Below are 14,193 nucleotides of genomic sequence, written 5' to 3' on the forward strand. Positions count from 1 at the left end.
CTTAGCTGTCATCATTGTTAAGCAAGTGCTTCATACCGATGCATCTCCTTCACAGTTATTATGATTTTTATTATAATCATAACTGAGTGCTAAACCCATAAGGATCATACAGTACAGTTACTATGACAGTCATTCTACAACAATGTTAGTAGTATAGTTTCTGTGGGTAAGAAGTATCGCAGCCCTTTAGAAAAAGCTCCACTTTGCCACTAGCAGCATTCCAAATCACTATGTTGGAATTAATTTTTTTATCATAAACAATGAAAACTGAGGCTAAAAATTTTGTGATTAAGATGTCAAATTTCAGCTTCTCTGATCTTACTCACTTAGGAGATCGACTAAGAGAGATTCTTGACCCGAGAAGCCAGGAGAAAGATATCCAAGACAGTATAGTATGTTAGATGCCCTTGGAGCAGCCACAGGAGTGAAGGGTTGTATTCCCTTTAAAACTTGCTTGAATCTTATTGATATTTTGAAAGATAATAAAGATGACTCAAGTCATTAAGATGGTTCAACACTTCTAAAAGTCACCATGCACAACAAGCATGGGAGAAAACAGGATAACTTTCAGGTCAGTGATGCCACTGATTTAGGCAACAACCAGAGTGACATGCACACATGTCACTCTGTTTATTTAACTAATGCATAATAATACAAAATATCAATTTACAAAATTTATTTGAAAGCACCACAAAGATTTTACACAAACTGATGACCTCAACAAATATTGTCTGGAGATGAAGTTTTATAATGCTGTACAGAAATGTACAAGTATTTAGCCTTCACTAATGTACATGAATAGATACATCTAAGAGCCTTCTTGTGCTAACATCAATCAACATTATTGTGGAAAGTGTGGAGTAGCTGTCTATCCTAGTTTGTATATCCCTACATAACAATAACATCTAAAGTTACATACAGAGAACTAGCTGAATTGATGGTTATAATTATAACAATAATTTTTAAAGGGGTGGACTGGTAAACCAGCAGAAGGCCCCAGTCATATGACCAAAAGCCTCAGCTGCGGGTCATCATATAACTAAGACCTGCATCAGGAAACACTTGCCCAGTTTCCTGACCAACCTTACCTAAACTAAAGTTGCATACAATGTGCGAACAATTCTTTTTTAATTTTCCCACAAAATTCAATACCAGTTCATGGAATACATGGACAAAAACTTAAAAGTTAATACTGTATAGTATCACAAAGAAAAGAATAGTGTATGGAGTGTACAAAAATGCACTTAGTGTAATATTTATTATAATCATGGGAAGCACTAAACCTATAAAGGTTATATTCGCTGTATAGCCCTTGTGGCTTAGCGCTTTTTTTTTATTATAATAATAATATAAAGGCTATATGGCTCATGTGGAATGTACTGTAATCTGGTTTGATCCAAAGAAGGGAAGGATTGCTCCACATCCTTCATTATAAAATTTTATGTATTCTTAAGGTCGCAATTTAGGGGACATCTGTGAGATTTATGCTGCATATTTGTCATGATAAAAACTAATGAATGTCTAACACAAGTTTTGGCATTTAACATAATAGCAATAAGTAATGTTATATAAATAACACTAGTGAAAATCTTCGTAAAGTATGATTACCATTATCACATCCAACCATTGAATACCTTCATAATTCCATCTAGTAAGTTCCTTTATACTCAGTTCCTATGTAGTAAAGTACCTAGTGCCCCTCTCTCTTTACTAAGCTCCTTTATACTCAGTTCCTTTATAGTAAAATACCTTAGACAAGGATGTGTGATGTCACCGTGGTTGTTTAATATATTTATAGATGGGGTTGTAAGAGAAGTAAATGCGAGGGTTTTGGCAAGAGGCGTGGAGTTAAAAGATAAAGAATCACACACAAAGTGGGAGTTGTCACAGCTGCTCTTTGCTGATGACACTGTGCTCTTGGGAGATTCTGAAGAGAAGTTGCAGAGATTGGTGGATGAATTTGGTAGGGTGTGCAAAAGAAGAAAATTAAAGGTGAATACAGGAAAGAGTAAGGTTATGAGGATAACAAAAAGATTAGGTGATGAAAGATTGAATATCAGATTGGAGGGAGAGAGTATGGAGGAGGTGAACGTATTCAGATATTTGGGAGTGGACGTGTCAGCGGATGGGTCTATGAAAGATGAGGTGAATCATAGAATTGATGAGGGAAAAAGAGTGAGTGGTGCACTTAGGAGTCTGTGGAGACAAAGAACTTTGTCCTTGGAGGCAAAGAGGGGAATGTATGAGAGTATAGTTTTACCAACGCTCTTATATGGGTGTGAAGCGTGGGTGATGAATGTTGCAGCGAGGAGAAGGCTGGAGGCAGTGGAGATGTCGTGTCTGAGGGCAATGTGTGGTGTGAATATAATGCAGAGAATTCGTAGTTTGGAAGTTAGGAGGAGGTGCGGGATTACCAAAACTGTTGTCCAGAGGGCTGAGGAAGGGTTGTTGAGGTGGTTCGGACATGTAGAGAGAATGGAGCGAAACAGAATGACTTCAAGAGTGTATCAGTCTGTAGTGGAAGGAAGGCGGGGTAGGGGTCGGCCTAGGAAGGGTTGGAGGGAGGGGGTAAAGGAGGTTTTGTGTGCGAGGGGCTTCGACTTCCAGCAGGCATGCGTGAGCGTGTTTGATAGGAGTGAATGGAGACAAATGGTTTTTAATACTTGACGTGCTGTTGGAGTGTGAGCAAAGTAACATTTATGAAGGGATTCAGGGAAACCGGCAGGCCGGACTTGAGTCCTGGAGATGGGAAGTACAGTGCCTGCACTCTGAAGGAGGGGTGTTAATGTTGCAGTTTAAAAACTGTAGTGTAAAGCACCCTTCTGGCAAGACAGTGATGGAGTGAATGATGGTGAAAGTTTTTCTTTTTCGGGCCACCCTGCCTTGGTGGGAATCGGCCAGTGTGATAATAATAATAAAAAAACCTAGTGTCCCTCTCTCTTTAGCAATCTCCTTTATACTCACTTCTCATGTAGTAAGGTATCTAGAGTCTCTCTCTCTAGCAAGCTTCTTTATACTCAGTTCCCATGCAGTAAGGTACCCAGAGAATGTTCCTTCTGAGCAAGTTTCTTTACCCTCAGTGATAATGTAGTAAAGTTCCCAGGAGATTTCTTTCTACAAGAAACTACAGTAAACCCTCTGATAAACCTTGGTTTAATAGACTTTGGAAATACGGGACAAAATTCGTTGGGCCAATTGCTTTGGAAACAATGGATGGTTTGTTAATTACAGAACTGTCCATTATTATGATCACAGTAAAACTCTCTCTCTATCCACAACAGTTACCGATACAAGCCATGAATCACAAAATCGTAATAACACAATTGAAAACAAACCACTGTACGGGTGGGGCTTGACCTCCTGGCGAGTCGTAAAACTCCAGGGCAGCACGTAAGCCACTGGGTCAACTGGCCCAGTGGCTTACACACTGCTCTGGAGATTTACCACTCACTTGCCACAAGTTTCAGCCCCACTCGTATAGTGTTTTAATACTAGCCAACCTCTTCTCCTATTGCTAGTTCATTATGCCGAGGGTTTAGTGTGTCAGTGAAGTAAGGTGCCTAGAGAATATCTTTCTACAAGTTACAGAGACATCTTAATAGACTACTATGGAAGTGGGTGTTTGTTAAAGCTGATTGATTGTTAAATGTGAATGATACAATCATTTTTCCATGATCATAAAAATGGATAATTCTGGATTTAATGGACTTTGTTAAATTTAAAATAGATTTATTCAGTAGACCTTAACATTAACAAACAATTTTAAATTCACTAGGCACTGTCCAGCCACCAGTTTTGTCTGTTAAATTATCAGCTTCTTAAATTGATGTTTTACTGTTTTATACTGAGTCATACTTTTAACACTGTACCCATTATTCATTAGCTACCTTTCTTATTGTGCATATAATTGTAGTAAACTGCAAGAGAAATTCTGCTTAATAGTCTACGTCTAATTATTAAGTAGTCCTTAAGAATTAGGATTAGTTTGCCTGATATGTACCCCATACAAGTTACTTTTTATGTCTAACAATGTTTTACTACATGTAAACTAATTATTTTTGTACTGCATAAAAAGAAATAAAAATGTAAATTTGAAAAGATGTGTCCTCCTACAGCAACATATTTTATACTAAATCAGTGTAATAAGGTACATGGGGAATGTCTACAAGCTACTTTATACTGAGTCAGTATATTAAGGTATTCAGGAAATGTCTTGCTAGAACAGGTTACTTTTAACTGAGTCACTTTAGTAAAATATATACCTAAGGAATGTATGGACAACTATTTTAAAATGCTACTTCATATACTAAACATAATTCCTAATACGTACATTTCACTCATTCCTACTCTAATGACATCTTGGTCACCCAAGATTTTATTCCTATTACTGTACATCTTTGATTAACATTAATATGGCTGACTTTTGTGTCGTCAAGTAAGACTTGCCTACAAGTATGGACAAAAAGAATTATATGCACAGCAAACCTTTATTTACAGTGCTGTACATTATTTCACTATGTTGTCTGCAATAAAAGTTTGCTGTGTACAGTTTTTATTACCTTATTCACTGTCAACAAATTCTATGAAGGTAATGTTATTCACACACTGAGCTTCAATGCAATATGTAGTGTATAGTCAGTTATACATATTCACAAGGATGGATGGGAGGGGGTAACTCTCTTAGAGATCCCATGAAATCAAAAGCTGTGAATATAAAATTATTTCTGATTAACTAATTTTACTTCAGGTTGGGGTTTATTTTGTGTGTCAGAGACTGTATCTGTATTAATAATAACTTCCTTAAATAATGACCGGGGGGGGGGAGAGAGAAGAGAGAGAGAGAAGAGAGAGAAGAGAGAGAGAGAAGAGAGAGAGAGAAGAGAGAGAGAGAAGAGAGAGAGAGAAGAGAGAGAGAGAAGAGAGAGAGAGAGAGAGAAGAGAGAGAGAGAAGAGAGAGAAGAGAGAGAGAAGAGAGAGAGAAGAGAGAGAGAAGAGAGAGAAGAGAGAGAAGAGAGAGAGAAGAGAGAGAAGAAGAGAGAAGAAGAAGAGAGAAGAAGAGAGAGAAGAAGAGAGAGAAGAAGAGAGAGAAGAAGAGAGAGAAGAAGAGAGAGAAGAAGAGAGAGAAGAAGAGAGAGAAGAAGAGAGAGAAGAAGAGAGAGAAGAAGAGAGAGAAGAGCTCAATCGAACAGAATCAGCAAGACATCCTGTTGGAGCAAGTGTTCCACAAGGAATTGTGCTGGGACCATTGTTGTGGAATGTCTACTTCAGTGACCTTCTTCATCTCATCCCAGAATCCCATGTATATGCAGACAACTGTACTCTAACACTTACGTATCCAAGAGAAGAAATACCAGCTGCTCTAAGCTACAACAATCACCAGCTAAGAGCTATATCAGCTCGGGGAAAACGATGGCAAGTAACATTTGCACCTGAGAAAACACAAATGATGATGGTCTCTAGGCATCATGATGGTAATGCCGTAGTAGTAGTAGTAAGTATGAATGGGAGTGTTGGTACCTGGGGAAGAAGTTGATATCCTTTGGGTGAAATTTGACTCCAAACTGACCATGAAGAACCACGTTGTAAATCTAGCAAACAAGGCAGCCAGGAAGCTTACAGCACTTCGACGTATCTCGCATCTGCTTGACAGTAGGGGCTCGAGTATGGAACACATTCGTACAGCATAATGATGTCAACGAGATAAAGTCAGCTGATCAAATGAAAATGCTGGCCCACAGATGGCTCCAACTTCATCCTGTTCCCTACTTGTATGTCTTATAACATTAAAAATGCTTTCAAATGAGCTGATGTAGGTAACATCTCTTAGCTTGCCAATAAAGTTAGGAATCCTTAACCTGTAAATAGCTTGTCAATAAAGCTAGGGATCCTTAACCTAACCTTGTCACCCTGTGTAAAAAAAAAAGTGTGAGAGTGTGTGAGAGAGTGTGAGAGAGTGAAAGTGAGAAAGGAGGAGTCTGTGTGAGGGAGAGTGAGAGAGAGAGAGAGATAGAGAGAGTGAGAGTGAGAGATTGTGACAGTGTGAGAGTGAGTGTGTCAGGGTGAGAGTGTGAGAGAGTGAGAATGAGTGTGAGAGAGTGTGAGAGCATGAGAGAGTGAGTGTGAGTGTGTGTGAGAGAGAGAGAGAGAGAGAGAGAGAGAGAGAGAGAGAGAGAGAGAGAGAGAGAGAGAGAGAGAGAGAGAGAGTGTGTGTGTGTGTGTGTGTGAGAGAGAGAGAGAGAGAATGAGAGTGAGTGTGTGAGAGTGAAAGTGTGATAGAGAGAGTGTGTGTGAGAGAATGAGAGTGAGTGTGAGTGTGATAGAGAGAGTGTGTGTGAGAGAATGAGAGTGAGTGTGAGTGTGATAGAGAGAAAGGAGATTTGTGTCAGATAACTTACTATTCAAAGATTATGTATCAATAAAAAAGTTTGATAACAGATATCTCTGAATAAGGAAAAGCAATAATTTGTAGGGACGACTGTACATATCAAGAAAATTTTGACCTAGAAACTCCACAGAGAACTTCCAGGTTAGTATGCAGATGACAAGAGCATCCCGATGATTGTATTACTATCCCACATGTACCAAGGATAATTATTAGTTTTAACAGTTATTTCATTTGCACCTTATTAAACCAAGCTATATTTTGAGAAATGATTTATAAACAATTATACACACATTTACATGTACGAAAATATGCAACAAGTTCAAATAAATCAATAAAATTATGTCAATCATATAAACTTAATTACTCAAACATTGGAGGAAATAAACAGTATCGCTGAAAAGTACAAACCCTTCTATGACATAGTGAAACTACAGTGGTGTCAATACAGTGGAACCTCGGTACTCAAACAACTTCCTACTCGAACAATTCGGTATTCGAACACTTGGTTCTGTAAAAAAAAGTGCTCGGTAGTCGACCACTTGCTCAGCACTTGACCACACAAATACGGCCTGCCAGAACTTCACTGTAAACTATTTCTTGTGTCTTTGCATTTTTTGGTGTTTTTTTATATTATTTGTATAAATAAGTCACCATGGGGTCTATGAAGATTAGTGATAACAGCCAACCAAAAAAAAAAAAAAAAAATTATTTTTTCTTATGAAATCATAGAGAATCTTTTCCCGATCATAATGACACCAAAAGTATGACATTTGATAGAAAACTTACGGAATTATGCTCTCGTGAAATTAGCAGTCTCGACAATGTTTACACATCGGCGATTTTGCCCTATTTTTGGCCAATTCCTGTGTACTAGTCGACAAAAATCATATTTATTTCACTAGCACTCCATTTTGTCTATCGAATGTGTACAAGAAACCACCCATTTACCAATTTCAAATGTCCAATAAAGTGGTTAGAAATGGGCAATTTTGCCAATTTCACACTAATTTCAGAAGATGCCAATTTCCAAATAGGGTCCGGAATAAACAAGAAAGACATTCCTGGCACTAAAATAACAAGTTCTCTGTTCATTAGTCATGTCCCCAGGCCCCTCTTACATTTCTTTTGCTTTCCACTTTGAATATTCTCACAACAAAATAGAAGATTTACTGTTATGCAGACTACTGCATTAGTGTAGAAATGGTATAAATAATATCAGCGCATTTGTGAAAGAATATTAGAGTCACCAGTTGACATGTATTGGACGCTTGGCATGATTTGTTTACTTTTGAACTTTTGGTAAAAATCGAACATTTCTGCTATTTTGAGCTCAATATCAAGGTAGTTTTCATTGTGAAACCAATCAAAATCCTCTCCATTTCCTTAATATGTTTTCTATCCTATAAAATGAGACCAGGAAAACTAGAATACAACCATAAATACCATATGAAAATACACTGCAAAGTCGCAGTTTTAAACCAAAAACATGGTCAGTTTTTTTTTTTTCCCCTCATTATGCACTGTGTGCTGCAAGATTTTTTTCTTAACCCTTTCAGGGTCCGTCCCGTAGATCTACGGCTTCACGTTGAGTGTCCAAACCGTAGATCTATGCCAAAATTCTAGCGCCGTCAAATTTAGCGCGAAAGCGCTCATAGGCCCACATGTGAGAGAACGGGTCTGCGTGGTGGGTGTGCGCCATAAACAAAAAATCTAGGTGCCCGCATAGCATTGTGGGAACGCCAGCTCAGTTATCCTTGTTCACCATGCCTCCTCGCAAGTCAGCTCTCACTCCCAGGAAAATTGGGACTCTCCTCTTCCTATCTGATAGTTCTGACACTGATGGAAGTGGAAATGAAGACGAATTCTTTGGCTTTGATCAGTTAGTGACCGAAAGGAATGACCAGGATATCGATAATAGTGCAGAAAACCCTGATGATCCTCAGCCTTCTACCTCTGGTGTGGGCACTCGTCAGTCACGGTCAGTTGTACCTCAATGCAAGAGAAAACTATTATTTTCACGTGGCCAGGCCTCTGACTTCAGTAATGATGATAGTGACGTGGATTGTGATTTTATTGCTCTTGACGATCATTCGAGTAGTGATAGTGAGGAATCATATTCACCAGTGAAGCATCGGTATGTACGCCGCCGCATGCGCTCGGGTAGTGTACCCTATGCTGTGCCCAGGGGACGGAGTACATCCCGGAGTACATCCCGTGGCCCTACACCAGGTATAGATAGTGAAAGTGAGGATGATGTGGCTACACTTGGCATGGATAGACCACAGGCATCAATAGATGGTGGTAGTGGTGATGGTAGTGCCACAGCCATGCGTGACTCACCAGCCCAGGCTGGGACCCACGCTGCTGACTCCTCAGTTCAAGGACAAAGCGGAGCGTCAGCCACCAGCCCACCACAACCACAACTACCCGCACAACCAGCCTATGATGTCCAGTATCCACCAGCAAACCGTATCTGGGATTGGCAGCAAAATCCCAATTTTGTTCCCAAGCCCCACCACTTTGATGACTCTCAAAGTGGAATTCTACCTACTTGTCCCCTTGGAACCACGGCCAATGAACTGGAATTCTTTGAATTATTCTTTGACCAGCCATTGATGGAAACTATTGTCAGGGAAAGTAATAAGTATTTTGAGTACACCATGGCAAATACGATCATATCACCACAGTCAAGACTACACCGGTGGAAAGAGACGACTGTTGCAGAAATGTATTTGCTTTTTGCAACAATAATGCTTATGCCTCATGTCTATAAGCATAATATAAAAGCATACTGGTCCACAGATCGGCTAATTTCTACCCCGGTCTTCAGTGAAATCATCCCAGTGAACAGGTTTATCTTACTGTTACGTATGTTGCACTTCTCTGACAAAACCAGGCCTGACAGAAGTGACAGGTTATACAAGATTAGAAATGTTTTTATGTATCTCAAACAAAAGTTCAGCATGTACTTTTATCCATTCAAGAATCTTGTAATTGACGAGTCTTTGATTTTGTTCAAAGGTAGACTGTCATTCAAGCAGTATATACCGAGCAAGAGGAAACGCTTTGGTATAAAACTGTTTGTACTCTGTGACTGTGACAGTGGCCTGGTATTGGATATTGTTGTATACACGGGAAGTAAAACATTGAAAGATACCAAGATGTTATTGGGTATCTCAGGTGACGTAGTGAGAAGCATGATGGCACCTTATCTTGGTAAGGGGCATACATTATATACCGATAACTGGTACACAAGCCCATTACTCAGTGATTTCTTGCGAGTGAACAAGACAGATGTGTGTGGCACAGTGCGTTCTAATCGTAAACATATGCCCAGGCTCAACGCAGGTGCTCGTGGTGATGACGTGCAGGTGTTTACTGCCAATGACATCATGGCATTACGGTGGCATGACAAACGAGATGTCACATTGTTGACAACCATTCACCGTAATGAAATGCAAGACAGTGGCAAAGTTGATCGAGTGACTAATGAACGTATTCGAAAACCAGTGACAGTGATTGATTATACACAAAACATGCGCTTGGTTGACAAATGTGACATGCAGATTGGTTTTGTTGATTGTGTTCGTAAGAGTTACAAGTGGTACATGAAACTTTTCTTCCATCTCATGGACATTTCAATGCTCAATGCATATAATATGTACCAAATGAAGACTGGCAACAGACCACCGTATGGTGAATTTTGTTTGTCTGTTGTCAGACAACTCATAATGAAGTACCAGGTAACAACACCTGCTATACAACAAGGTCCTCGAACTCCTCAGGATATACCCAAGCGTTTGAGGAGGGAAGGTGATCATTTCATAATACAGCTTCCTTCAACTCAGAAGAAATTTGCTCAGAAGAGATGCATCGTCTGTGCACAAACAAAACGACGGCAACAAAGACGCAAAGACACTCGGTTTATGTGTGAGGAATGTAAGGTGCCTCTGTGCATGGTGCCTTGTTTCAAGGAGTTCCACAAGCTCCAGCAGTTCTAAAACCATGTCCAGTGATTGTAAATATGTAAATATATGATAGAACATTAGTATTATACAAGATTTGTGCATGTTTATTGTAATAAACAACAGTGGTAAACAATAATATGATAATAACTTTAGTGCGGTTATTGTGTTCAATACAGTGATTTTATATATATACATTATATACAGTATTGGTCTCTCAGGCCCCAAATGTTAGTAGGAAAAGGAAAAACTTGGAAAAGAAAAGAAAAAACTACAAAAAACGTTAAATAAAGTAATGAGTGTATGTGGAAATCGTTGATGTTGCCGCCACCTGGTCATTTTGGGTCAACTTCTTGGCACTGTATCTCGGTAAGTACTGATCAGAAAATTTTCTCTTTGTTTTATTACCTTCACAAAAATATACTCCTTAATTCTGTAAGAAAAAATATTTTTTTTTTTTTTTTACTCTTTTTTTTTTTTTTTTTCAAAATTTCTTGGACACTGGAGCACCACTTCAGATTTTGGCCTTGGACCCCTAATCTGCCATTCCTAGCACACCTCCCCTCCCACTAATGCTGTATTTGTCTTCCAATAAATAAGAAAATATATGGTTCATCCATAATGAACATTTACTGCTACATGTAACCAGCATCTTCAGTTACTGTACTTCCAAAAAATAAAGACTGCATTTCTTGGCAAATGAGATGTAAAACAGAACTTAGTTGTTTGGTAAATGCTTCTCTCAGAAAATGGCAGGTGTGCCCTCCTAGCTCTCACACAAAATTTTTACTTTTGTTTAGTGTATATTTAATACTTACTCTTGTGTGAAGCCTTTTTCAATACATTTCAGCAAATGGTGAAAAAATAAATTGAGAGTGTGTGTGAGTGTGAGTGTGAGTGAGTGTGAGTGAGTGTGAGTGAGTGTGAGTGTAAGTGTAAGTGTGAGTGTGTGTGTGAGTGTGAGTGAGTGTGAGTGTGAGTGTGAATGTGAGTGAGTGAGTGAGAGTGTGAGTAAGTGTGAGTGTGTGTGTGTGTGTGTGTGTGTGAGTGTATGAGTGAGTGTGTGAGTGTGTGAGTGTGTGAGTGAGTGAGTGAGTGAGTGAGTGTGTGTGTGTGTGTGTGTGTGTGTGTGTGTGTGTGTGTGTGTGTGTGTGTGTGTGTGTGTGTGTGTAACTAAAAAGCCATAAAACTAAATAGAGCATGGTCACCATTTTTTTCTAGAAAGAATATATTAAACACCATATATGTAAGGCAGGGTACATCAAAAATACAAAAGAACAGTGAGTGAAGAGCAACCATCAGCAGGAATTCTCTGTTTATTCATTCAACTTCATTATTGTATTTACCAAGAAATACACTAACCCTGTAAGGGTCATAATCATAAGGTACAATATTACACAAAAATTCTAATGGTTTCCATTCTATAATATATGCAACACTGCACAGCAGAAATGAATACAGCCTCTCTTCACTTAGCTATGTACTCATTTAGCAACAACTCAGAGTTACAATGGGCTCTCTGACCAGTCGGTATTGTATGCCATATAAGAACTTGGGTCACAGAAATGGGCAGCATGATGTCTCAGCGTCATGCATCTCAGTCTCCTTCCCGCAGCCACTCGGTACACTAGCTTTCACAGTCTCCAAGAATATATCTTTGTACAAATTTGTACTTTATTGTGCATTCCATAGTACAAGATGTCAACAAAAAAGAAGATCCTGAGTTCACCTGAAGGAAGTGCCAAGAAACAAAGGAAAACTATCACTCCTGAGGTGAAAATAAAAATTATAAACGAATATGAAGCTGGTAGGAAAATGCTAGTGATAGCCTGTGACTTGAAGCTGGCACATTCTGCCATTTCCACTACCTTGAAGGATAAACAGAGTGAAAGAGGCAGTGAAAGCACTGACAGGATTTCAAGTCATAATAATTAGGCAGTGGAAAGGCCTCATTCATGAAATGGAGAAATTATTCTTGATCTGGTTATTATAAATGCCTGAAGTATCTGTAAAGGGTGGTTCCTCAATTAGTGACAAATTCGTTTATCAACGTGGTCTTAGGAACGGAACCCCATTATTCAATAAAGAGAGGCTGTAAAGTGCCAAATTCAAACAATGTAAGAAAATTCAGGCTAGGGGTAGACTGGAGCTATGAAATTCAAGTTACCATAATTTGCTACAGAGCTGTGAGCCTAACTTACAGATGCAGCATAAGACAATACCTACACACTCCCACAGATGAAACATTAAGAAATTGATTTATTCACTAACCTGTATTTTGACCATGATGGTACTGATTATTTTCTGCCCCACAATGTCGCAGATATTAACCTATACACACTTGTGTTTCTTCTTGGAATAATGACAGTAGAGGGGTTAAGCTTATCTACTGCAGGTGCAGTGGAAAGCAATAATGAAACTACGAAGATCATCTCCCTCATTGGACTAACTATATGTGAAGTACTGATAAACTGGGGAAATAAAGTTATCCAATGAAACAGGCATGAAATAAATATAACTTCTTACACTCTATTCAGATTTGAGCTTGGGACCATCAGCTTTCCAGCCAGATAAGGACTACTCTCCTTGTACTCACAGAGCACAATAACTTTCATAACTCACAGTACAGTAATATTTTTGTAAATTTTCACAAAAAATAGAGAGCAGCTACTTAGCAAGTTGTATAAGCTCTCACAAGCTGCACAATAGTGCATGTTGTATGAGCTCCTCTCATAACCTACACAATACTGCATGTTGTATGAGCTCCTCTCACAACCTGCACAATACTGCATGTTGTATGAGCTCCTCTCCCAAGCTGCACAATACTGCATGTTGTATGAGCTCCTTTCACAAGCTGCACAATACTGCATGTTGTATGAGCTCCTTTCACAAGCTGCACAATACTGCATGTTGTATGAGCTCCTCTCCCAAGCTGCACAATACTGCATGTTGTATGAGCTCCTTTCACAAGCTGCACAATACTGCATCTTGTATGAGCTCCTCTCACAACCTACACAATACTGCATGTTGTATGAGCTCCTCTCCCAAGCTGCACAATACTGCATGTTGTATGAGCTCCTTTCACAAGCTGCACAATACTGCATGTTGTATGAGCTCCTCTCACAACCTACACAATACTGCATGTTGTATGAGCTCCTCTCCCAAGCTGCACAATACTGCATGTTGTATGAGCTCCTTTCACAAGCTGCACAATACTGCATGTTGTATGAGCTCCTCTCTCAAGCTGCAAAATACTGCATGTTGCATGAGCTCCTTTCACAAGCTGCACAATACTGAATGTTGTATGAGCTCCTCTCTCAAGCTGCACAATACTGCATGTTGCATGAGCTCCTTTCACAAGCTGCACAATACTGAATGTTGTATGAGCTCCTCTCTCAAGCTGCACAATACTGCATGTTGCATGAGCTCCTTTCACAAGCTGCACAACATTGAATGTTGTATGAGCTCCTACTGTATATTCTTGGCAATTAATAAAATGGTATTATACCAAAAACATGCGCTAAACCCATACGAGGCATACAGCATAAGGAGGTACACTTCCAGCCCAATGAAATTAATTATACTCAATCAATCCATAAGTTAGCTTTTCTAAATTTTAAGTTCTCTGGGAATTATAATCATTACAACCAAAACACTACTTGCTAAATAATTTGCTTAAATAATAACAATGTGGATTTTTTGGTATAAGAAAAATAAACTGAATATGAGAGAAGACACTGTTGAAGAGAAAGCAATAATTCCCTACATTGTATGACTTATTAATAATGGTGGTCGAATAATGCTCCTTTCCACTGCTATAGAAATAAAGAAAAACAAATATAC

The 14,193-nt window shown here is 39.0% G+C and overlaps 1 long non-coding RNA gene across 1 annotated transcript; it reads right to left on the reverse strand.

Moving 5' to 3' along the window:
* Window positions 1-661: 661 nt before the first annotated feature.
* LOC138852516 (uncharacterized) lies at window positions 662-4,894 on the reverse strand. The gene is made up of 2 exons (XR_011391842.1): window positions 2,925-4,894; window positions 662-1,749 (listed from the first exon to the last, which is right to left on the reverse strand). It is a non-coding gene; the product is annotated as an uncharacterized lncRNA (long non-coding RNA).
* Between the last annotated feature and the right edge of the window lie 9,299 nt (window positions 4,895-14,193).

Source organism: Cherax quadricarinatus, chromosome 10 (genome assembly GCF_038502225.1).
Source record: "Cherax quadricarinatus isolate ZL_2023a chromosome 10, ASM3850222v1, whole genome shotgun sequence".
NCBI lineage: Eukaryota > Metazoa > Arthropoda > Malacostraca > Decapoda > Parastacidae > Cherax > Cherax quadricarinatus.